General features: G+C 52.0%; 1 protein-coding gene across 1 annotated transcript in view; it reads right to left on the reverse strand.

The window, feature by feature from the left end:
• ANO2 (anoctamin 2) overlaps window positions 1-24,327 on the reverse strand; it is a 373,823-nt gene that overhangs the window by 221,476 nt on the left and 128,020 nt on the right. The gene's annotated exons all lie outside the window — the stretch shown is intronic.

Here is a 24,327-nt window from a genome sequence, read left to right on the forward strand (position 1 = left end):
AATACCTTTCCCCTCCCGGGCAGGCATGGGGTCGCAAAAGCTACTATACTTTTATATTTAAAGATTTTTTTTCATTGGGCAGCTTTTAGTTGAATACTGCTTTTTCATTATATCTCTAATGGTTTCATCCTCTTATTATAATGTTTAGACTATTTATATTTAATGCAATTTTTCAACATTTTCAACACGACTGGGCTTAAGTCAACCACCTTGCTATCTTATTTTCTGTTTGTTCAGACAACTGCCCATTGGCATTCATGGAAAGACATATATAATAAATAAATATATATGGGGTACTATAGTGATGGTACCCCATATATATTATTTACCCAGATACTGTTATAAAACAATAATTACCTAATTATTTCATCTTTATAACAGGGAAGCTATTTCTATTCCAGCTACTCCCTCATGACCGGAGAGGGAAGCAGAGAACCTCTATTTAGAAGGTTTCCCAGGCAATTCTGGTGTGTGCTAAAATTGGGAACCATTCCTTGAATGGAAGGGTCATAAGTTTAATGGGTAGAGTGAAGGCACCCAGTGGAAACATGAGCTGCTGGAGACATTTCAGCAGGGAACGTTGGAGCCGTGAGGAGCTAGAGAGCGAAGATTCCTATCTCCTGTTGCAGAAACATCTTTTTTTTTTTTGCTTTTTGGGTCACACCCAGCGATGCTCAGGGGTCACTCCTGGCTCTGCACTCAGGAATTACCCCTGACCATGCTCAGGGGACCCTATGGGATGCTGGGAATCGAACCCGGGTCGGCCACATGCAAGGCAAACGCCCTCCCCGCTGTGCTATCGCTCCAGCCCCAGTTGCAGAAACATCTTTGACCCAACCTTTTTTTTCATGCAAACTGACCGAAATAATCCATGGGACCGTCAACTTGCAGCATGTTAGAATTCCCTGTGGCATCAGTGTACCTCTTTGGCGGGGAGTCCAGGGTTACCGCCCTCTGTTGGGGACTGACGGGTCAGGGGTGATAACACCAAAATTCCCCACACCCTGTACCCCATGAGTTCCTCGGAGTTCATTCATTCTCTGTGAGACAAGTCCACTGGGAGGTCATGTGTAGCTGAGACCAACCCCCTGCCCCCTGCCCCCAGTCTCTTGACCCAGCACGACTGGGGGAGGAGAGAGTGAACTCACCCTGAACTGCTCAGAGGCTATTCCTGGCTCTGTGCTCAGAAGCAACCCTGGCCCGGGGTGCTCAGGAGACCACAGACAGTGTCTGGGGATTGAAGTGGGCTCAGCTGCACGCAGGAAAAGCCCCTGACCCCCTGTAATAGCTCTGGCCCCACGCCCAGCACTATTTAAACCGACTTTATATTTGCCAATCTTGAAATTCACCTTGCTCCTCTGGCGGACTCACAGCATCTTCTTGGTGAGACTATTTTACCTTGATTCCATGACCTTTCTTTAGGTGGGAATCCGTGAAAAAAACTCACTGCAAGCAACTCTGTCCTTCACCAGGACCCAGGTCTGGGGGTTTCTTGCTCGGGACAAAGATCCCTGGGTGGACAGAGGCTGGACGAGCAGCACTGCCTTTGTTCCCTACAATCCCCACCCTGGGGCGAGTAGTAAAAGCACGAGGAACAACCCACACCCCCCACCACCAGCCCACCCGCCACTCCAGCCCCCCAGTCACCAACCACCTCTTGGTCGTGTGGCAGAGAGGCGAGGGGCCAGGTCCGCTCAGCTGCAGTCTCTCGGCAGCCTTGCAGGGGCTGCTCCTGCCACTCACTTCACAGCCAACACGTAACATGGCACACGGAGAGCAGAGGGCCACCCAGGAGCAAAGCCGTGAGGTCACCGATCTCACGGGCCCCCGCGAGAAGCTCCAGTTCTGTCATCATTTGCCAAGTGGCCCTTCAGTTCAAGGCTCCTGAGGCCACCCCGGCCTCCTCTCCCGCGCTGGAGACCGGGCATTTGCACCCCCATCTCCACCAGGGCTGTCATTCCCACAAGGGCTGACTCGGCCCTGTCCCGGACAGACTTGGGGGAAAGGCGCAAGGGGAACTAGGTCACTCCCTCTGTGTCTGCCTCTGTCTCTTGCCACTTGCCGCCTTCAGACGAACCTGAACGACGTGTTCAAGGCGCCTTCCCAGGCTGATCCCCGCGAGTCTTTCTGGCCGGGCATGCACCCCGCTCTCCCCACCACCCCTGCATTCCTGCCTTTTCCTCGCTTTAAAAGCCAGCTCTGGCGGGGGCTGGAGCAATAGCACAGCGGGGAGGGCGTTTGCCTTGCACGCGGCTGACCCGGGTTCGATTCCCAGCATCCCATAGGGTCCCCCGAGCACCGCCAGGAGTAATTCCTGAGTGCAGAGCCAGGAGTAACCCCTGTGCATCGCCAGGTGTGACCCAAAAAGCAAAGAAAAAAAAAAGAGAAAGCCAGCTCTGAGGCAGAGAGATAGTACAGTGGGTAGGATGTCGGCCTTGTAGGCAGCCTACAGTATACAACTCAATCCCCTGTATCCTCCAGGAGGCGGCTCTGCCCCTCCAGAGCCGGCCCAGGGACCTCCAGGGGCCCACCACCCGCATTTGACCTGAGCTCTCAGCCCGGACCCACAGACAGAAGCGGGTTTCTCTTTCTCTTAGGTGAAACCAGACGGTCTCTGGGGTGCTGGAAGTGCTCATCCACTCCCTGGACTCAGGCTGGATCACTGAGCAGACAGCATGAGGAGTGATTGTGGGGAGTGGCCTGCTGGCCTCCTGCACCGCTGGGGGGCGGAGCCTGCAGCTGGGCCCGCCCCATCCTCCCAGACCCCGCCCCGTCCTCCCAGACCCCGCCCCATCCGCCCAGACCCCGCCCATTCGCCCAGACCCCGCCCCGTCCTCCCAGACCCCTCCCCCTGGGCTCCCAGAAGGATCTAGATGGGATTCCTCTGGACATCCACTCTCTGCCCTCTTTCTCCTCTCTTGGAAGAGGAAAAGCTAAAGAGAAAGATAAGAAGACCTCACCCCGTCAAAGTCATCTCTCCACTGGGGAAAAATGACAACCCCCCCCAGTGGGGCGCAATTGGGGCCACAATCCAAAAAATTGGGGCACCTGTCCAAGAAGCATTGATGAGGGAATCCCGCAGCCAGTTCTAACCCTGAATAATGGGGGCATCAGTGGTTGAATCTGAGCCCGGGCCAGCAGTGAGGTCCTGGGTTAGGGAGACGCGCGCTTAAGCCGCTTCCCAGACCAAACTCTGGGCAGCCTTCCCTAGCAGCACCCCACAATGCCCTGCGCCGAGAAACACCTTCCAGCAATTTCCAAGATCACTTCTCACGGGCCCTGATAGCATGAGTTCTTCCCCCGCTCCTTCCCCTGCCAGGAAGGCAGGGGGTGCTAGAGCGGCTGTGATGGATGGGGGGGGGGGGCGGGGGAATACAGGGGAAAGGGAGGGCAGCTGAGAGTTGAGGAAGGAGAAAGGTCAAGGGGACCAGAGAGGCTTAGAGAGGGTCGCGCACAACTCAGACGTCCAGCATGGGGAGGACTGAGGAGACAGCCTGGCAGGGGAGGTGGGGGAATGGGGTCTCTGCAACAGGTTGCCGGGCTCCAAGGGGCTGGGACACCGAGCTAGGCGGGCAACCTGGCCCAGAAATAGAAGCAAGCAAAGCAGGCTACGAGGCCCGAGCACAGCTCTCACGGAGTCCTCTCCGTCTCCCATCACCAACTTCCTTCTGAGAGTAGCTTCATTCCAACCTGTGCGGCCCAGGTCCAGGATTCAAGTGGTGGGCGGCGAAGAGGACACTGACCACGGGGGTGCATAGCCTGGTTCACCAGAAATCATCATCATCCTTCACAAATAGAGAGCTTCCCCCACACACACACCCATGGCTTAGAAGCCAACATCACATGCTGGGGGAAAGGCAGCTCAGATAGAGAAGGGAACACCAACTAATGTGTGGTGGGAGGACCCGCTCGGGATGGGAGAGGCGTGCTGAAAGCAGACTATAGACTGAACACGACGGCCACCCAATCCCTCCATTGCAAACCACAACACCCAAAAGGAGAGAGAGAACAAAAGGAAATGCCCTACCACAGAGGCAGGGTGGGGAGGGGGGAATAGGAGGGTGGGGGAGAGATGTTGGGGTCATCGGTGGAAGACAGTGGGCACTGGTGGAGGGATGGGTGCTCGAGCACTGTATGACTGAAACACAAGCACAAAAATATGTAAATCTGTAACTGTACCCGCACGGTGATTCATTAACTAAAAAATAATAAATTAAAAATAAACAAATAGGGGCTGGAGCGATAGCACAGCGGGGAGGGCGTTTGCCTTGCACACGGCCAACCCGGGTTCGATTCCTAGCATCCCATATGGTCCCCCGAGTACCGCCAGGAGTAATTCCTGAGTGCAGAGCCAGGAGTAACCCCTGAGCATCACCAGGTGTGACCCAAAAAGCAAAAAAAAAAAAAAAAACAAATAGAGAGCCCCTCCTCTTCCTCTCAAAGCTTCTCCCCTTCATCTCCCGCTACCCCCGAAAGGGGACACACTGCTGAGCATGTTGGTAAGAGTCCCAGGAGGACAGGGTCCGAGGGACAGTATTACAGTAAGGCACTTGCCCTATATGTGGTCAACCCTGGTTGGATTTTCGGACACCACATTTGGTCCCCAGGGTATCCCCGGGAGTCATTAGAGCTAGAAGTAAGCCCCAAGCACATCTGGTTATGGCCCCAAACCCACCAGAAGAACCCCAAGGACACCAGAGGGCAAAGATGGAAGATAGCACCTAGGACTGAGGAGAGAGGGGGGCCTTTTACCCCCTCTCACACACTCGATTCGCAGGCGCTGCTTCAACCAGGAGAACTCCAGGCTGTCTGGGGGGCGGTCCCCAGCCCGGGCCTCAGGGCCTTCCCTGAGAGTCGGCCAGCCCTCAGGCCAGGTCCCCTGCCACACAGCTGTCGTCTGCCCTCTGGACCAGCCGCCCCTGCCATGCCACGCAGACTTTTCCACTCGTCCAGAGCTTCCTAAGTGCTTCTGATATACACCATGTGTCCCAACAGGAAAACACACACTCATCAGCTCGACAAAATGCTCCAGATGTGATCAAAGCCAGAGAGGCAAAAGAAAACAGAGATGGGGGTGTTGGGGAAGGGTGGCAGGGTTGGGGGAGGAAGAGAGAAATTCAGGGTCAAGGGGTGTGTCCGGTCGGTGGATGGAGTTTCGACCCTGTCTGGGGTTCCAGTGTTTAGTCCAGCTTGCTTCTGGGGGTGTGGGCGAGAGGTCCCTGTGCTGTGCCCCCAGATCAGCTACTGGCTTAAACATCTCCTCTGGAACCACAGGATAGCCCTAAAAGAGGTGTCACAGATAAGCTGGAAAATCATTGGTAGGAGGTGATTCACTAATTAAAAATAAAAAATTAAAATTAAAATTAAAAATTAAAAAAATGGTGATTCACTAATTAAAAATTAAAAATAAAAATAAATAAATAATAAATAAAAATAAAAATGAAAAAAAATCATTGGTAGGAGAGGAAGGAAAGATGTCATTCTTCTGGGATGCCAGTGCCAACCTCGAATTCCTCCATCTTTCCCCCTCCCAGCTCTCTGCTGTGGCCCAACAACCGCCAGTTACAGAGACACCAACGGGAGTCATTTGGAAGCTAACTCAGCCATGACACCCTGGTCTCCCTGCTTTCTTGATTCTGCTAGAGAGTCTAGTTACTTTTTTGTAAACCGAGGGGCTGCGGCTTCAAGGGCCCTCCCCTCCTAGCTCCAGATGTCCTAAGCCCCCACAATCTAGGGCAACATGCACGTAAGGATTCAGGCAGGCTTTGTTCCGAAAAGTCCTAGAGGCCCTTCACCAGGTCATCTGCACACCTGACCCAATCTTCTTCTGCCTGCCCCCACCACCTGCCTTGGGGTGCCAGAAGCAGGGTGCCTATCTCCCCAACACTGGCTTTCTCCCTGGACACACTGCCAGGCACTTTGGTTAAAATAACCGTGATCCACAACATGGAAAGTATCATGCTAAGTGAAATGATCCAGAAAGAGAGGGACAGACATAGAAAGATTGCACTCATCTGTGGAATATAGAATAACAGAGTAGGAGACTAATACCCAAGAATAGTAGTATATAATACCAGGGGGTTGGCTCCATAGCTTGGAAGCTGGCCTCACACGCTGGGGGAAAGTCATCCCAGAGAGAGAAGGGAACACCAAGTAATATGTGATTGGAGATCCTGTGCGGGAAGAGAGATGCGTGCTGAAAGTAGACTTGAGACTGAACAGGATGACCACTCAATACCCTTATTTGGAACCACAACACCCAAAAGGAAAGATAGATATCAAATTGGAATGCCTCGCTACAGAGGCGGGGTGGGGGGGGGATGGGACTGGGGGGGTGGGAGGGATACTGGGTTCATGGGTGGTGGAGAATGGACACTGGTGGAGGGATGGGCTCTTAAACATTGCATGAGGGGAAAAAAAGCACGAAAATGTGTGAATCTGTAACTATACCCTCACTGTGACTCACTAATTAAAAATAAATAAATTAAAAAATAAATAAAATTAGAAATAAAAAAAAATAACCGTGATCCAGGTATTCCTTATTATTAGGAGATAGCTCAATAGTTGGGTGCATTCCTTGCAGGCACAGAGACTAAAGTTTAATCCTCAGCACGGCACGGTCACCACATCACCACCATCACGGGCCAGTGCAGTTTTGATGGGCCCCTGCACCACCAGGCCCAACCAGTGCTCTATCACCAGGCCTAAACATCAGGCCAATGGCCCAACTGGCTGAATATTTCTGAGAGTAGTGCCATGAGCACAGCCCTCCTCGTCCCCAAAGAGATGATGGCCCTGGAGTTGCACTGCATGAGATTCGGAGGCTTCTCAGCTCTGTGTGGCAGAGTCCTCTCGTTGAAGGTAGGGACAGCCAGTGTTAAGGTTCCCAGGAAGAGCCAGGGGATCATGTGCCCAGGCAGGGGATCATGTGTGTGATCCAGGGGTGTGTGCCATGGGCTCACGTTGTGTGTGATGTGCCTCACTAGCAATGGCCATCAGCATGCCTGCAAACCCTGCAGCACTGACATCCCAGCAGCAGCATAGCAGATTGGATGGAAACGTGACATAGAAGTCAGCCGATCTTGACTAAGACAAATATCAACACGGAAGGCTTAACCTGCAACCACAGCTTAGTAAACCCTCACACCAGGACCTAACGCCCCCCACGGTAAGATACAACAGTTTTCACAAACTTTCTTCCACAGAAATATTTTTTGATCATCCCATTGAATGATAACAAGCTATATGAGATAAACTAGTGTGGGTTTGCTATGGGGATAGGCTTGAGTGGGGGGTTGGGGAAATGGAGAAAATGGTGAAGGGAAGGTGACGCTGGTGGTGGGATTGGAATATTGAATGCCTGTAACAAATCATTATGAGTAACTTTGTAAACCATGGTGTTTAACTAAAGTGGGGGGCAAAAATGAATGGCGATTGGACCCAGAGTCAGACCTTCCAGAGGGCCCCCAAGTCTACCTGGAGCGCAGAAGACAACCAGGAAGAGAAATAATTCTCCAGACCCCGACTCCACCTTTCCATCCAGTTCAAAATAAAAATGCCACCCCAGAGTGATAAGACCAAGGATAACACACGTGTCTTGTGTGGGGCAGCATGGATCAATTTCTGGCACTGATTCTGGCCCCCTTTAGCCTACTTCTCCCTCTGGGAGAAACTGGCAATCTTCTAAGAGTTTCCTGCCCCCATGGGACAGCCTTGCAAGCTCCCCATGGTGTATTCATATGCAAAATCCAATAACAAGCTGGATCCCATTCCCCTGACCCTGAAGAGCCCCCAGTGCGACATCGTTAGGAGGGCAGAGTCGAGAGAGACTCGTAAGATTTCAGGGAAAAGACGAAATGAGATGTTACTGAGCCCGCCCGAGAAATCGGTGATTAACGGGATATTGTGATTGATTGTGTGTGATTGAGTCTGGCCCCCTAAGCTCAACCAGGAGCAACTTCTGAGCAAAGAACCTGGAGTTAAGTCCTTAGCACAGCCTGGCACATAACCCAAACACACAAAAATATGCCGCTCACAATCCTTGCCAGTGCCAGCCTGCATTCTTCAGAAGCAAAATCCAACCGGATCACATCTGCCCTATTCACACAGAAGCATCCGGATGAGCCAACCCTTCCACAGACGGGCTCTTTTCTTGGGAGACAGAAATCCTGAACCTACCTACCAGATCCTTCAGGACTTGGACTCGATCTCCCAACCTGGTCTCCCCTATTAAACCCCCCTACTGTGCATTTAAGGCACCAAGACTTGGGGATCCTTCCAGGAGTGTTGAGTACGCTAAACAACACAGAGAAGAGAACTGACTCCAGTCAGATCCAAGAGTTCAAACCTTCCCTCTTTACCTACTAGCTCAGAGACCTCTGGGAACTTGATAACCTTAGGGTCTTAATTCCTCCTCTGTTAAATGAGAACCATTTTACCTCTCAAAGGCTGCTAAGAAGCACTGTTCACAATAGCCAAAATCTGGAAACAACCCAAGTGCCCAAGAACAGATGACTGGTTAAAGAAACTTTGGTACATCTATACAATGGAATACTATGCAGCTGTTAGGAGAGATGAAGTCATGGAATTTGCTTATAAATGGATAGACACGGAGAGTATCGTGCTAAGTGAAATGAGTCAGAAAGAGAGGGACAGACATAGAGGGACTGCACTCATTTGTGGAGTATAGAGTAACTTAACATGAGGCTGACACCGAAGGACAGTAGATACAAGGGCCAGGAGGATTGCCCCATAACTGGAAGCCTGCTTCATGAGTGGAGGGGAGATGGCAGATGGAATAGAGAAGGGATCGCTAAGAAAATGATGGCTGGAGGAATCAGTCACGGTGGGAGATGTGTTACAAAAGTAGATAATAGACCAAACATGATGACCTCTCAGTGTCTGTGTTACAAGCCATAATGCCCAGAAGTAGAGAGAGGGTATGGGGAATATTGTCTGCCATGGAGGCAGGGGGAGGGTGGGAAAGGGGGGTATACCCGGGATATTGGTGGTGGGGAATGTGCACTGGTGGAGGGACGGGGTGTTTGATCATTGTGTGATTGCAACTCAAACATGAAACTTGTAACTATCTGACAGTGATTTGATAAAATTTATTTAAAAAAAAAAGATTCATCAGTTACTGGAAAAGAGACAAAAACAGGCTGCTAAGAGTGAGCAAATTCATCGTCTTTAAGCAGCACTGACACATAGGACAGGACGTGCAATGCTAACACTCATTCTTGTCTTCCTCACCCCTGTATGCTCAATCTTTGCTTTCACACATCCGCTCGACCCTAGCTTCAGTGGGGCTTCCCCGGAGGGGCCAACAATGTTAGGCTGCACTACTTATATATTTCCATTCTTCTATACTGCCCTTCCCATTCCTCTACCCACTCTGGCACATTCTTTCTCTTTCCCACTAGATCATAAGCTCCAGGAGTGAAAAGGGGGTGTTCTAGGTACAGATTTCCCTGGGGCAGCCCTCGGATATACCTGTGGTCTCAGGGTGGTGGGTCAGACTGATGTTCAACTCACGTGAAGTGCTCCCCCCCCCGAGAAAAAAGTAATAGCACATCTTCCCGAATCATGGATTTGTTCTTGGCCCTATGACCTTCTCTGGCTCACAAACACTAGCATCTGAGGACAGAAATGACTGACAAGGCACTGACTGTTTTCACTTCTCATTCTAGTGCTCTTGCAGTTCAGTGAGACAAGAGTGTGTCCCAGGAAGCTTCTACGCTAAGGAGAACACACAATGTCTCTTGACTTGAATATAATGTGGAGCCCTATAGAGAATTTCCACTCACCCTAGACACTTAAACAAGAAAAGTAAAGGATGGATGTGAGCTGCTGGCTTGGGGTTATTTGTTACACAGCATGGTTTCAATTGTAGTTGGTTAGGACACTGGGCAGAATTAGTGGCAATGCTCAGTTTAGTTGTTCAAAAGTACTCCAGAGGGACCAGATGAATAGCAAAAGGGTGAAGACACTTGCCCTGCGTGACTTGCATGCAGTTTACCCTAGTTCAACCCCATATATGATTCCCCTGAACATCATCAGGAGTGATTCCTGAACACAGAGCCAGGAATAAGTCCTGAACACCACTAGGTGTGACCCCAAAACTAAATCAATAAAAACAAGTATCCTAGATAAATGGCCAGTCCATATCAATCTTGCTCACCATTTTATCCACAATATCTGAAACAATGCCAGCACAAAGATTGTATTTCCATTGTATTTCCATTCTTCTATACTCCCCTTCCCATTCCTCTACCCACTCTCGCACATCCTCTCTCTTTCCCACTAGATCATAAGCTCCAGGAGTGAGAAACGGGTGTTCCAGGTACAGAAAGAAGATAATCAGTAAATACTGTTAAATTGGACTATTTGCATGTTCTCTTAAATATCCTTCCCAAAGCTCTGAATCTTCTTCTCAATGGAGTGGTAAGATATCTGAGTTTGGGGTCTCCCCTTTCTATTCCCTTTCCCCCATTTTATTTGTGCTATTTCTCTGCCTTCTGCTGCTCCCAGGAGTTGCTTCTGGCTGGCCATTGGATCTTCAGAGAGCTTAATTTCAACACTCAGGGATGCTAAACCCTCAGAGAAGAACTATTTGCAACTAAGCTGTGGTCTCAGGGGATCTGACAGGAAGGGGGCAGAGATGAGAGTAAACAGAGAACACAGAAGTAGGCAAGCGGGGGCTGGAGCAATAGCGCAGCGGGGAGGGCGTTTGCCTTGCATGCGGCCAACCCGGGTTCGATTCCCAGCATCCCATAGGGTCCCCTGAGCACCGCCAGGAGTAATTCCTGAGTGCAGAGCCAGGAGTAACCCCTGTGCATCGTCGGGTGTGACCCAAAAAGAAAAAATATATAGCGGGCAAGCATAAAAGAGAAAATCACCAGCCAGAGAAATCTACATGAAGCATCAGGTGGGATTTTCAGAGGGTCAGGGGTCCTACAAGTAGGACAAAGAGACACTCTTTGAATATGGCTGATTGATCTGGCAGCTGAGTCTTCCTGCCCCAAGGCCTGGGGAGGGGGCAGGGGGGACAGGATTTTAGCTTGGGAAAAATGGAGCCATACTGGTCCTATTGATAATAGCTGGGTACAAAGCTATTCTGCATACCTCCTGTACATTAAAATGCCCAACCGTGTGGGGTAGAAAGCTCAAAGGCCCTAGATAAATGGTCAATCCATATCAATCTTGCTCATCTTTTTATCCACAATATTTAAAACAGTGCCAGGCACAAAGAAGATCATCAGTAAATCACTGTCACTGTCATCCTGTTGCTCATTGATTTGCTTGAGCGGGCACCAGTAAGGTCTCCATTGTGAGACTTGTTGTTACTGTTTTTGGCATATCAGATACGCCAGGGGTAGCCTGCCAGGCTCTGCCATGCAGGTGGGATACTCTCAGTAGCTTGCCGGGCTCTCCAAGAGGGGTGGAGGAATCGAGCCCGGTCGGCCACATGCAAGGCAAATGCCCTAACCGCTGTGCTATTGCTCCAGCCCAGTCAGTAAATACTCTGTTAAATTGGATTATTTGCATGTTCTCTTAAATATCCTTCCCAAAGCTCTGAATCTTCTTTTCAATGGAATGGTAAGATATCTGAGTTTGGGTCCCCCCTTTCTATTTCCTTTTCCCCTTTTTATTTGTGCTATTTCTCGGCCTTCTGCTGTACCACAGGTCCAGTAAGGTATGCTGAGGCTTTGGGTTCTATCCTGGCCACTACATGGCCTCCTTGGACCCTGCTGGATCACTCGGCCCTCCTAGCCTCCATCACTGCTGGGCCACAACTATTCTATATCACTGGGTGAGAACATTGAACCATCCAGCAAGTGTAGTTGGTCTCTTGAGCACTGCTTGGGAGTCCTTGCACTAAAAAACGATAATAATCAAATATATATATGTATATATATATACACACACATATATATATATATATATATATATCCTGGCATATATATGCCAAGTCCCAGTGCTCCAGTGTCCCGTTTCTCTCCCTGCCTGCATTCAGAATAAGGAGCCTGTGCAGGAAGCTGCCAGGAGGAGCCCACAGCTCGGAGGTCTCGGCCCTCCCAGATGGTTTTTGGGTCCCTGCCCAGGCTGAGGGCCACGGGCCTCTCGGCGGAGTCGATCACGGACCCTTTGGGCAGGCAGCAAGCGTTGGCAGCTGCCCAGCCGCCAGCGGCTCTGTCTCTGAATACCTACGGCTAATCCCGACAGGGAACGGGGCGGGCAGGGCGGGGGGCGCCCATCCATCTCCCCAGCGAGGACCGCGGGCTGTTGGGTTGTGCTCTCTCTCTCTTCTCATGTCTGTGACTTCCAGACCCACAACACGCTGTGGTTTTCCGTTTCTGGAGCAGAGGCATGCGCCCGTGCGCTCGGAGCCTGGGCGTGCCGGGCTAATTCGATTTGGCTATCTCGCGGTTGTTGTTGTAACGTGTGTTCCGCCGATGTTATTCAATGTGTCAAGACCGTTTTCTGTTTATGTTGGTTACATACCCATGTGGTGTGGGTGGAGAACATCACTCAAGGGAATATCATTAGCAGGGACGGGGCTCCCGGGCGTTCCAGACACGTGGCCAGACGGGAGCTCGGTGGGATCAAACGCTTGGGCTGGGGCCATGGTAATCTCATCCCCCACCCCCACCCCACTACGCACGCGCACACACAGACCACCCCACCCATACCTGAGGGCCCTGCTTCCACACGCAGGACTGCACCTGCCGTGCCCAGCCTAGCGGGTTGGGAGGGATTGCTAAAACATCCAGTAGCGGGGGAGGGAACTGCATTAGGTTATGGGTGGGCTGGTGGAACTTGCCCCGAGCTGTCTAGTAGAGGGGTGAGCGAAAACTGAATGATGACTGTCCATTTGCATCTCAGAGCCGGGAGAGCCGCAGGCCCTGAACCCCTCCCTGGCGGTGCACGACCGTCGCCTGAGTCCCAGAAAAACCCCAACAGCTTCATTTAGGCCAGTGTGGGCCACACCCAGGGGTGCTGAGGGCTTACTCCTGGCTCTGCACTCAGGGATCACTCCTGATGGGCTCAGGGGACCATATGGGGTACCGGGGGTTGATCCCAGCTCCACCGTGCGCAAGGCACAAGCCCTACCCATTGGACTATCTCTCTGTTCCCACCCCAGTGTTTCCCAATGAGGAGCTACACAGTCCTGGGTGGACCCTCTAGGATATCCAGTGGGATTCACAGTCCTCCTGGGCACAGGGATGTGTACACAGGTACTTCTGGTGCCACTTTCCAGCTCTGCGGCCCCTGTAATGTGACCCCCGTGAGCCCGTGTGCCCTGTGCTTACACACCATGCTTCTATCTTGCACATCTGGTCATTTGGACCCTACCCAAGACACAGCTGTGAATCGTGACGCTCTTGGTGTAGGGACTAACTCTTGAGTTGTAGCAAACTCTGATCTCTACTTGCTTGTTGTTATTTTTGGCTTTCGCATTGTCTGCTTTTGGTTCGGGGGCATCACACGCAGTGGTACTCAGGACCCCCAGAGGCCCCACTTGGCAATTCTTAGCCAAATTAGCCTATGATTCAATGCAAGGGTCCTCGCATGTGGCTCTGCTCAGGTCTGGGGTGATGGGGATTGGACCATCCCTGCAGTGCTCAGAGGCCACCAGAGCTGCAACTGACAATGCTCAGGGGACCACATGGTGCCAGGGATTCAACAGGGTCAAATGCATGCAAGATACATGGCATATCCCCTGAACTATCTCTCTAGCCCCTCTGAGTTCTGTTTTTTAAGAATCTCCTTGCTTGGGGCCAGAGCAATAGTACAACAGGTAGGGTGTTTGCCTTGCATGCAGCAGACCCAGGTTCGATCCCTGGTATCCCCTATGGTCCCCCGAACACCACCAGGAGTGATTCCTGAGTGTAGAGTCTGAAGTAGACTCTGAGCATCACTGGGTGTGACCCAAAAAGAAAAAAAAAAGGATATCCTTGCTAGTTTGGGTTCCCTCTCTGATCTCCTCAAACCTTCTGGAGCTGTAAACAGTGGTTCTTCATGGCTCAGGTGAGGTCTCCTAAACTTCAGAAACCCCATTTCACTCTCAGTTCTTCCCTCAGGAAACCACTAGAAGATATTTTCTCAACACACGTAGATCTTCCACTCTATCAGGGACCAGCATTGGGCTGCATCTTACACGGGCAACCCTACAAGCCCTCTCCAGCATCCCACCGCTAAGCCTATCACTGAACCTGGGAACCTCATGCTATCTATTGACAAGAGCAGAGAAGAGTACAGCCCCCTTGGGATTGGATGGACCACCAGGCCCTGCAAGTCAGCCTCCCGCTTAGCATATGCCCTTGTTGCCCTCCCCCTGGGACAGGTCGTTTGTGGATGCACACCTTGTAGCTGCAAGCAGGAAGGCTGTTCTGTTCTCCAGTAGGGTTACCATAGCAACTACCTCCTCTGCTCACAAGAGCAAGGAGCAGCAGCTGACACTGTGGAAGAAGCAGAGAAGACCCTTTGCCCTTCAGAGGGCAAAGACAAAGGGCCACACAAATAATTCTCGGGGCCACAGAGAGCACCCCTCACTCTGGAGAGCAAAGACAACTCAACTGACCAGGCTGATTCTAATCGGCGACACAGGCACTGACTTGTGGCTGGAGTCTGGACTGCGTGTGGATCTCTTGTAGAAAACTCCCGTCTCTCGAGCTCAGGCTCCCCAAATGGGGGGGGGGGAAGTCAGGAGGAGAAGGCCCGTTAGGCAAGGTCACCAGGAGCTGGAGATCAGTAGTGCCAAGCGCCGATATGACGTCGTCACCTTGTGTCCCGTCAAATTAGACTAGAAATCACCAATCTCATGGTCTTACAGTAGCACTGTCGCACTGTCGTCCCATTGTTCATCAATCTGCTCGAGCAGGCACCAGTAACATCTCCATTGTGAGACTTGTTGTTACTGTTTCTGGCATTTCGAATACGCCACGGAGAGCTTGCCAGGCTCTGCCATGTGGGTGGGATACTCTCAGTAGCTTGCCAGGCTCTCCGAGAGGGACAGAGGAATTGAACCTTGGTCGGCCACGTGCAAGGCAAATGCCCCACCTGCTGTGCTGTCGCTCCAGACCTGACCTCTCTCAGGTCTGATGGTAGATCTCAAAACTCTGGAGCGGAAGAGCTGCCCTTCCCCCCCACTGTACCATCTCTCCAGCAATATCAGAACTGTCACGGACACAACAGATAGTTTTAAATATTTGTAAGAAACTGACCTCCGCCAGGGGTACTCGGTCGATGACCACGCACCAGGGCTGGATGACAGGTATACAAAGATTGAAACCCCGTTGGTCTGCACAACCTGGTCCTCGAATTCTGCACACTCCAGGAAGCGGCCCAGGAGCCAAGAGGTGGTGAGTGGTAAGACTTTGGCTCAGAGCACTAGAATCCAGCCCTGTGTCCCTGTGACCCTGTGTCCCTGGGTCACAGGCTGACAGTTGGTGCTTTGGGAGGGGGCAAAGGGAGGCATGGCTGTGGCAGTGATGAGGGGAGAAGTTTTTCCCATAAGAAGATTAAACAGCCCAATTCCCCCACACACACCCAAGTAGTTACAGGGGGCCAAACAGAGGAGCCAACAGACATCATCTTGGATTTAGCTTTGCTTCCACCAGCTTCTGCATCTTCTCTGCACCCTCAGAGAAAAAAGAGAAAGTGTCCCTCGCCCCAACAGACAAGATGTGTTTCCTGCACAATGCACCTCAGCCCACGTTTCAGGGGTTGAGACTTGGGGGGAAAAAAGTTTTCAGCTCTCCTTAGCCTCCCCTTGGGGGTCCAGACTCCCTCCTTGAAAGCTTGGGTCCTTAGTGAAGCAAAGAACCCGCAGAGTATATGCCAGGTGGCCTCGAATCCGACCAGAAGACGTTAGCAGTGGGGACAGATCCAGCTTGGGGAGGTACCTCATTTCCAACCACCAATATCAGGGGTGACTCCTGGCTCTGCACTCAGGAATTACTCCTGTCGGTGCTTGGAGGACCATATGGGATGCCAGGAATTGAACCCGGGTCGGCCACGTGCAGGACAAATGCCCTACCTACTGTACTATCACTCCAGCCCCTAGCCTGAGAGTTTTGTGCATGTAGTGAGACAATATCGGGCTCAGCAAGGAGCCAAGCACCCTAAACTGGCAGGGGAGATGCCAAGCACCCTAAACTGGCAGGGGAGATGCCAGCAGAAACTTTCACCTCAGCACTTCCAAAAGCAGCATTTCAAAACGAAGTTATGAAATTCTCTTATAAGTAGACGGACATGGGGAGTATGATGCTGAGGGAAATGAGTCAGGAGGAGAAGGACAGACAGAAAGTGATTGCGCTCATTTGTGGGATATAAAAAAAAATCACATCATAATATGAGACTGATACCCAAGGACAGTAGAAACAAGGGCCTGGAGGATTGGTCCACTGTTGGAAGCCTCCCTCAAGTGCCGGGGGGAGAAGGCTCTTGGGATAGAGAAGGGACCATGATGACAAAGATAGTTGGAAATGATCACTCAGGATAGGAACTGCGGGCTGAAAGTAGGGAAAGGAACAAACATGATAACCCCTCATCTGTGCTGCAGACCACAGTGCCCAGAAGGGGAGGGAGAGAGAGAGACAGAGACAGAGATAGAGAGAGACAGAGAGGAAAGTGCCTGCCATAGGGCTATAGTGGCAGGCTGGGAGGGGTGAGGGGTGGGAGGGAAACTGGGGTCATTGTGGTGGGAAATGGACACTGGTGATGGGATGGGTGTTGGATCATCGTCCGACTGAAACCTGATTGTGAACAGCTTTGTAACTATGTATCTCTCAAGGACTCAATTTTTTTAAATAATGCTTTTTATTTAAAAAAAAGTAGCATTTCTTTTTTATCTTATTTTCTCGTGGGATTTGGGGTCACACCCACTGGTGTTGCTCAGGGGCTACTCCTAGTTCAGTGCTCAGAGGTTGTTCCAGGCAGTGCTTGAAGAGTCCCATGCAGTGCTGGAGAGCAAATGTAGACCTCCTGCAGTCAGCAAAAAAAGAAAAAAGAAAGAAAGAAAAAAGAAGGAAAGAAAGAAAAAGAAGAAGAAGAAGAAGAAGAAGAAGAAGAAGAAGAAGAAGGAGAAGAAGAAGAAGGAGGAGAAGAAAGGAGGAGAAGAAAGAAGGAGAAGAAAGAAGGAGAAGGAGAAGAAAGAAGAAGAAGAAGAAGAAGAAGAAAAAGAAGAAGAAGAAGAAGAAGAAGAAGAAGAAGAAGAAGAAGAAGAAGAAGAAGAAGAAGAAGAAGAAAAAGAAGAAGAAAAAGGAGAAGGAGAAGAAGAAGAAAGAAAGAAAGAAAGAAAGAAAGAAAGAAAGAAAGAAAGAAAGAAAGAAAGAAAGAAAGAAAGAAAGAAAGAAAGAAAGAAAGAAAGAAAGAAAGAAAGAAAGAAAGAAAGAGTACTCCATTCCAGCTCCTGGAGCCACCTTCCCAGGGGGCCCCCAAAGCAGCAGTTTCCATTTCAAGTGCCACCTCTTCCAGGAAGTCGTCCCTTAATTCTGTTGGTAAGAGTTCCTCTTAGGCTACGGGCTGGCACCTGCAGGTCTGTTACTCAGTGCACCCCCCCGCCCCCCTACCCTGTGCACATCTATCTCCCCGCAGAACTGCGTGGTCCACATGCACAGACCCCCGCCTCGGGCTCGGCCGCGCCTCTTCAGCCCGAGAGCTGACGGAGTCGCTTGCTGGAAGCATCGCCCACCCGCTGCCGTTGCAGCGAGCTCAACTGCCTTTATAAATCCCGGGGAAGGATCAAGGAGGCAGCCGGGCTCAGGAAATAATTAATCACAGGTTGATCAACATTTTTTCCCTCTCCTTTCCCTCCCCCAAACCAGCTGTGGCCGGTCCGGGCCCAAGCTTTGGGAGAAAGAATGTGGCCTCCTCAGGTTCCCTCTGGAGGGATCTGGGTGGGTCACATTTCAGGAGGGGTCCAGCGGGAGGAGCGGGATCGCAAGGCTTGTCCTGGAGCCCATGTGTGTGTGTGGGGGGGGGGGGGACAAGCTGTCGGTGGCGGGAGAAGGGAACGCTTGCGTGTGCTGTGCCCGAGTTCTGGAAGGATCTCCAGGGACAAAGGTGGAGTCTAAGAAAGTAAAGATGGGGCCATAGGTAGGGGCAGAATTCATTTGTGGTGTATGGAAATATATATACTAGAAGACTAATGCCAGGGCCAGGGAAAACAGGGGCTGGGAGGACTGGTCAGTGGTTGGAATCAATCACAAGCATGCATGGGGGGTGGAGAGTAGGTAAGGTAGAGAAGGGACCAGTATGATAGTAATAGCCAGGAATGATCACGCTGGACAAGAGCTGAGGGGTAAAGGGAGGTAACGGGATACACCTGATAATCTTTCATATCTGGAAAGTTTGCGGTATTGCAAACCACAATGCTCAAAAGGGAAGGAGGGAGAGAGAAAGGGAGAGAGAGAGGGAGAGAGAGAGAGAGAGGGTGAGAGGGAGGGAGAGAGAGAGAGTGAGAGGGAGGGAGGGAGGGAGGGAGAGAGAGGGTAAGAAGGAAAGAGAGGGTGAGAGGGAGAGAGAGAGGGTGAGAGGGAGGGAGAGAAGGTGAGAGGGAGAGAGAGAGAGGGTGAGAGGGAGGGAGAGAAGGTGAGAGGGAGAGAGAGAGAGGGTGAGAGGGAGGGAGGGAAGGAGGGAGAGAGAGGGTGAGAAGGAAAGAGAGGGTGAGAGGGAGAGAGAGAGAGGGTGAGAGGGAGGGAGAGAAGGTGAGAGGGAGAGAGAGAGAGGGTGAGAGGGAGGGAGAGAAGGTGAGAGGGAGGGAGGGAGAAAGAGAGAGAGGGTGAGGGGGAGGGAGGGAGAAAGAGAGAGAGAAGGTGAGAGGGAGAAAGAGGGTGAGAGGGAGGGAGAGAGAGAGAGAGAGAGAGAGAGAGAGAGAGAGAGAGAAAGCACCTGCCATAGGAGATAGGGGTGTAACGGGACATTGAAATGGGAACCTGGGGGCACCGGAGCTGGGAAATGTGTGCTAGTGGAGGGGTGGGTGTGTCAACACTGTAGGGCTGAAACCTAATCATGGACAGCAATGTAAGGGTCTATCTCACACTGATTCAATATTTTAAAAAAATTTTATGAAATAAAAAGGTCGGGGCAGAGAGGTAGCCCAAAGCCTCCTGAGCTGGGAGCCGCCGAGATGAGAGCCTCTGGTTAAGGCAGAAGATGGTGGCATCAGAAAGCAGAACTCACAGGAGAACCACAGAGTAGGGTTGGAGTCCAGCACCCGGCTTTCCGGAAGTCTTCCTCATGAAGCAGGTGTTCCCAAAAGAATGTTCTCAGTAAGTGCCTTAATTTAGCCTTCTTTGTCCTTCTCAGGTAGTTCATGCAGTGCCACAGTCAACTGCCGTCAGAGTACGACCCCAAGTCCCAAGGGTCAGTCCCCAGCCACCCCCAGCCTTCGGAGACTTCTGACCCCCGGCCCCCTCACACTGCCACGGGTAGGAGGTGAGAGAAGCTTCGAATGTAAATGTCTGTGCATCTGCCTCAGCCAAATCCCGTGAGGAGTGGAGCCAAACTCCTCGGTACAAACCCTGTTGTTTCGGCTCAGCTGTGTCAGAACCCCCAAACTAAGAAAAGTAGCTGGCCAGCAGACATCACTGTCACTGTCACTGTCATCCCCTTGCTCATCGATTTGTTCGAGCAGGCACCAGTAACGTCTCTCATTGAGAGACTTGTTGTTACTGTTTTTGGCGTATCCAATACGCCACGGGGAGCTTGCCAGGCTCCGCCGTGCGGGAGCGACACTCTCGGTAGCTTGCCAGGCCCTCTGAGAGGGGAGCGGACATCAACTTAGTAAAAAGATGAGCCTCGGGGCTGGAGCCATAGCCCAGCGGGGAGGGCGTTTGCCTTGCATGCGGCCAACCAGGGTTCGATTCCCAGCATCCCATAGGGTCCCCCGAGCACCGCCAGGAGTAATTCCTGAGTGCAGAGCCAGGAGGAACCCCTGTACATCGCCAGGTGTGACCCAAAAAGCAAAACAAACATACAAACAAACAAAAGATGAGCCTCAGTCCTAACTGACACTGACAGTTGGGCACAAGGGCATAGGGTTCAGGGCCGCAGAGATGGTGTAGGAGTTCGTGCACTTGCCTTGTGTGTGGCGGACCCAATTTGATCCCCAGCAACCGCTTATGGCCCCCTGGGCACCTCCAGGAGTGAGCACAGAACGAAGCACAGACGAACCCTTGAGCTCTGCCAGGGGTGACCCTAAAACCCAACTGTCAAGCGAGACACCCAACTGTTCCTGGTTTTCCCAGGAAATTCGAGTTGTTTCCCTTTGGGAATGCTGGGATATTCCTTCAGAGCCCGAAGCAGAAATGTCCCTCTCCAACTGTAAGGGGGGAGCCCAAGGGGCCAGAGTGACGTGTCCTAAAGCGAAGGGTTAACCCCCTCCAGGAGACACAAGCTTCTCAGCTGCAAGGTCCCCAAGGCATCTGCTCTGAAGCCAGTCCTGCCTGACCACACCCCACAAGAGAACCTTCTAGTTAACTATGACCTCCGCTACTAGTGCTACACTATTATGTCCCGGGGAGGGGTGCGGGGGGAGAGGGCGCTGTGCAAGGGTGCATACAGACACAAGCACACACACACACACACACACACACACACACACATCCACACACTCATGCATATGCACACACAATCACATGCCTGCGTGCACACAAGCACGTAGTCACACACCCACTTGCACACACACACACACACACACACACACACGCACTCATACACGGGCACACAAACAACACCTTCACACGCCCTGCGTTGTTCACACTCACAGGCACTCACAGGCACAGGGCCAGGCGTCCAGAGCCAAGGCAGCACGGGGCGGAGGGCAGCAGAGCAGGGCGGGAGCCCGGGCCATCTGCAGTCCCACAGTGCAGCCTGCTGGGCGGGAGGGACGGTGCAGGGGGACCAGGCTGTGCCCAGGGAGCAGGGGGGAAAGCCGCTGGCCTGGCCTCTGCCTCTTCCTGCCCCTAAATCTTAACTCTCGGCTTGAGGTAGCCGGTAGGAGGGAAAGAAAGAATAACTGGTCCTGCTGCTAGCAAAATGCAAACAGACCTCCCACCCTGCCGAGCTCGCACTGCCTCGGGGCTTTAGAAGGTTCCAGAAGATTGGGAAGAGAGTGTCCTCTGGCTCCAGGGGAGAGCAGAAGCTCAGAGCTAAAGCAGAGGGACCGGAACCGAGCGCCAGAGAGACCCGCGGGGAAGAGCTTTGCTGAGCCTTTGTCTGAGTTATCACCCGTGAGCGTGCAGGGGACGGACTCCCTGTTTGGGACTCTCTTCCCGCAGATCCCAGAGGAGTGCGGTTTCTCCTGGGGCCCCAGGAGGGGACCCTTTGCATCAGTCAGTCAGCACCAGAATCTCGGAGTCACACCATGTGAGGCCCAGGACAGACCACAGGAATCTATTTAGCTTTCTTAACACTCTTTTTACAGGAGCCCGCATTGTAGAATAACTTGTCTATCTGTCCCGAAGCAAGGAATTTGGATACAGGCACCCTGGGTCGCAAGAAGGGTGGTGGTCAGACCAGATAACCAGACCCATATCACACGACCCATATCACAAGACCCAGGACTGCCCCCAGAACCGGGACATTCCTGAATATTGGTGCAAATACTGATCTCTAAAACCATAGGTTAAGGAGTGATGTCCTTTTAAATGGATTGGTTAAGAAAGTTTGTATTATTACAAATCTATTGGCTATGAAATGCGCGGGCTCTGCTGTAATGGCCGGGGAAGGCCTATATAAGATATCCTTTGGGGAAGCTCGGGGTCTTTTGCCCAACCTGCTGGACCTATGTGTCCACGTAGGCGGCTGGACCCTGGCTAGCCAGTCTTACAATAAACCCTGCTTGCTGTTTGCAGTCTCTGGAGTCTCTTATAGGGAGATTTAGTCGTTATAGGGAGATCTTATATAGTCGTTATAGGGAGATTTCGATCCGCGCCCTAACACACCACTCCGCCACGGGCCAGGCCCAGGGCTCCCGTATGGATGGGAGCAGCAGAGGGAGAGAAGAAACGGCCCCAAGAGAGAAAGTGCATTGAGGGTGCTCCCTCCCCTGCCCCCAGTTTGCTCTTCAAGAGCTCTCCAGATATCTGCCCTGTGTGTCGCTGTGTCCAGATACCCACCCCTGCCCACAGGACCACTGGCCTTTCTCAATCCCTTCTCACTCCCGTTACTTTCCAGCAGCCTGGGATCAGCATCTTCTTGGTTCCCCGGAGGAGGAGACAGCAGCCCCCTCACTCCCACACGACCCATGGGCCATCCCTATGTCTGCGGGTACCAGTACCGGCCACCATCCAGCCATGTCTGCGGGCACAGCCTTCTCCTCCTCCTGTCTACTCAACGGCCTCTCCGGGGGCTGGGTGAGGAGCGGAGTGGGGGGTGCCCACCTCTAGATAGCTCTGAGCTCCCCAGAGCAGGGCTCCGGTCCAAAGGCGACTCGCCACCTGCAGGTGAGGCTGCCTTGGTGGCCAAGAAGAACACATCTTGGAGTCATTTGCCACGTCGCTGGCAGACAGTCACCTGAAGTCTCTGGGGAGGCGGAAAGACAGAGCTCTCGGCAGGGAGAACTTTCATGTGTTTTTTGTGTTTTGCTTTGTTTTGTTATTTTTTTTTATCCCCTTCCTAGTTCGAAGACACGAATGAGTAGCTGGAGAAAAAACAGGCGACAGAGTGGGTGGCCACAGGAGACACAGAGAGGATGATCAAAGGCCTCACACGGAGGAAGCCGCCTTGGTGTGGCCCCAAGAAAACTCTAGGTGGCCTGTGTGGCTGAAAAGGCCGCCCAGCCTCACAGGCTGGGGGAAAAGGCAGCTCAGATAGAGAAGGGACCACCAAGTGAAAGATGCTTGGAGGGCCCGCTCGGGATGGGAGATGCGGGCTGAGAGCAGACGAATAGACCGAACATGATGGCCACTTAATAGCCCTACTGCAAACCACAACACCCAAAAGGGGAGAGAGAGAGCAAAAGGGAATGTGCCTGCCACAGAGGAGGAGGGGGTGGACGGATGGGGAGGGGAGGGACACTGGGAACATTAGTGGTGGGAATGGGCACTGGTGGAGGGATGGGTACTTGATCATTGTATGACTGAAACATAAGCACGAAAGTTTATAAGTCTGTAACTACCTCACGGTGATTCACTAAAATCATCACTGTCACTGTCACTGTCATCCCGTTGCTCATCGATTTGCTCGAGCGGGCACCAGTAACATCTCCCATTGAGAGACTTATTGTTACTGTTTTTGGCATATCCAATACGTCACGGGGAGCTTGCCAGGCTCTGCCATGCGGGCGTGATACTCTCGGTAGCTTGCCGGGCTCTCCAAGAGGGGTGGAGGAATCGAACCGGAGTCAGTTGCATGAAAGGTGAACGTCCTACCACTGTGCTATCACTCCAGCCCACTAAAATAATAAAAAAAAAAATAAAAGGCCATCCAGGAACAAACCATGAGAAGGAGCCCCGGTCACAAGCATCCCACCGGCCTGCTCCCGACACCAGGGCTTGGATGGCTTCAGCTGGAACCCACACCCGGCAGGGAGAGGCGTCCAGGCCAGACACCAGTTCCAGGGAGCGCATATTGCATCTCTGTGTGGAAGGCTGATCTGCACAAACTGCGACCCCCACCCCCACCCCAGGTGATCTTCAGCTTCCAGAGGAGGCTGGGATGCCTCCCCCTGGACTCAGTCCTTCTGGCTGCTGCCCCCTCCGCCATCCCAGCCCCAAGCCCATCCCCAGGAGCCTGCTTTGTCTTTGCTGGGGGACGAAGTGAGCTCATCATAAAAGCTCATGGAGATTGAGGAGCGAGGAATCCTTTAGTCCATGCTAAGGCCTCAATACTCAAGAGCTCAATACTCAGGTATCTACACAATACTCAGGTATCTCTCAGCTTAGCCTCCCAATGTAGGACTCCTGCAGAGCCTGAAGACCAAAGTGTGAATGTGCCTTGCCCCCACAAACAACAGCCTTTGTTGGCCAAGCCTGAATGAGGAGCCAGACAGACAGACAGCCCAGTGCTCTCTGGCTGGAAAGAAGCTAAGAGCCCTTTGGATTTATAGAACTTTCAACCCCGTTTAGGTTAGTCACAACTACTACCTTCCAGAAAGTTCCTTCCAGGACTTTTGACCAAAAGACTGGGGGGATTCCTAAGGTACAGGTAATGACACTCAAATGGAGGGATTCCAGAACCCTGTTTCTTCTCCCAGATAATGTGGAGAAGTCATAAAAAATCCCACATTCTCTCTAGGACAAGCCAGCTCATTCCAAAGAGAGTTGCCAGCTCTTTCTTCCCTGGGTCAACACTAGCCATCTGGGCAAAAGCCAAGAA

The sequence above is a fragment of the Sorex araneus genome, chromosome 6 (genome assembly GCF_027595985.1).
Source record: "Sorex araneus isolate mSorAra2 chromosome 6, mSorAra2.pri, whole genome shotgun sequence".
NCBI lineage: Eukaryota > Metazoa > Chordata > Mammalia > Eulipotyphla > Soricidae > Sorex > Sorex araneus.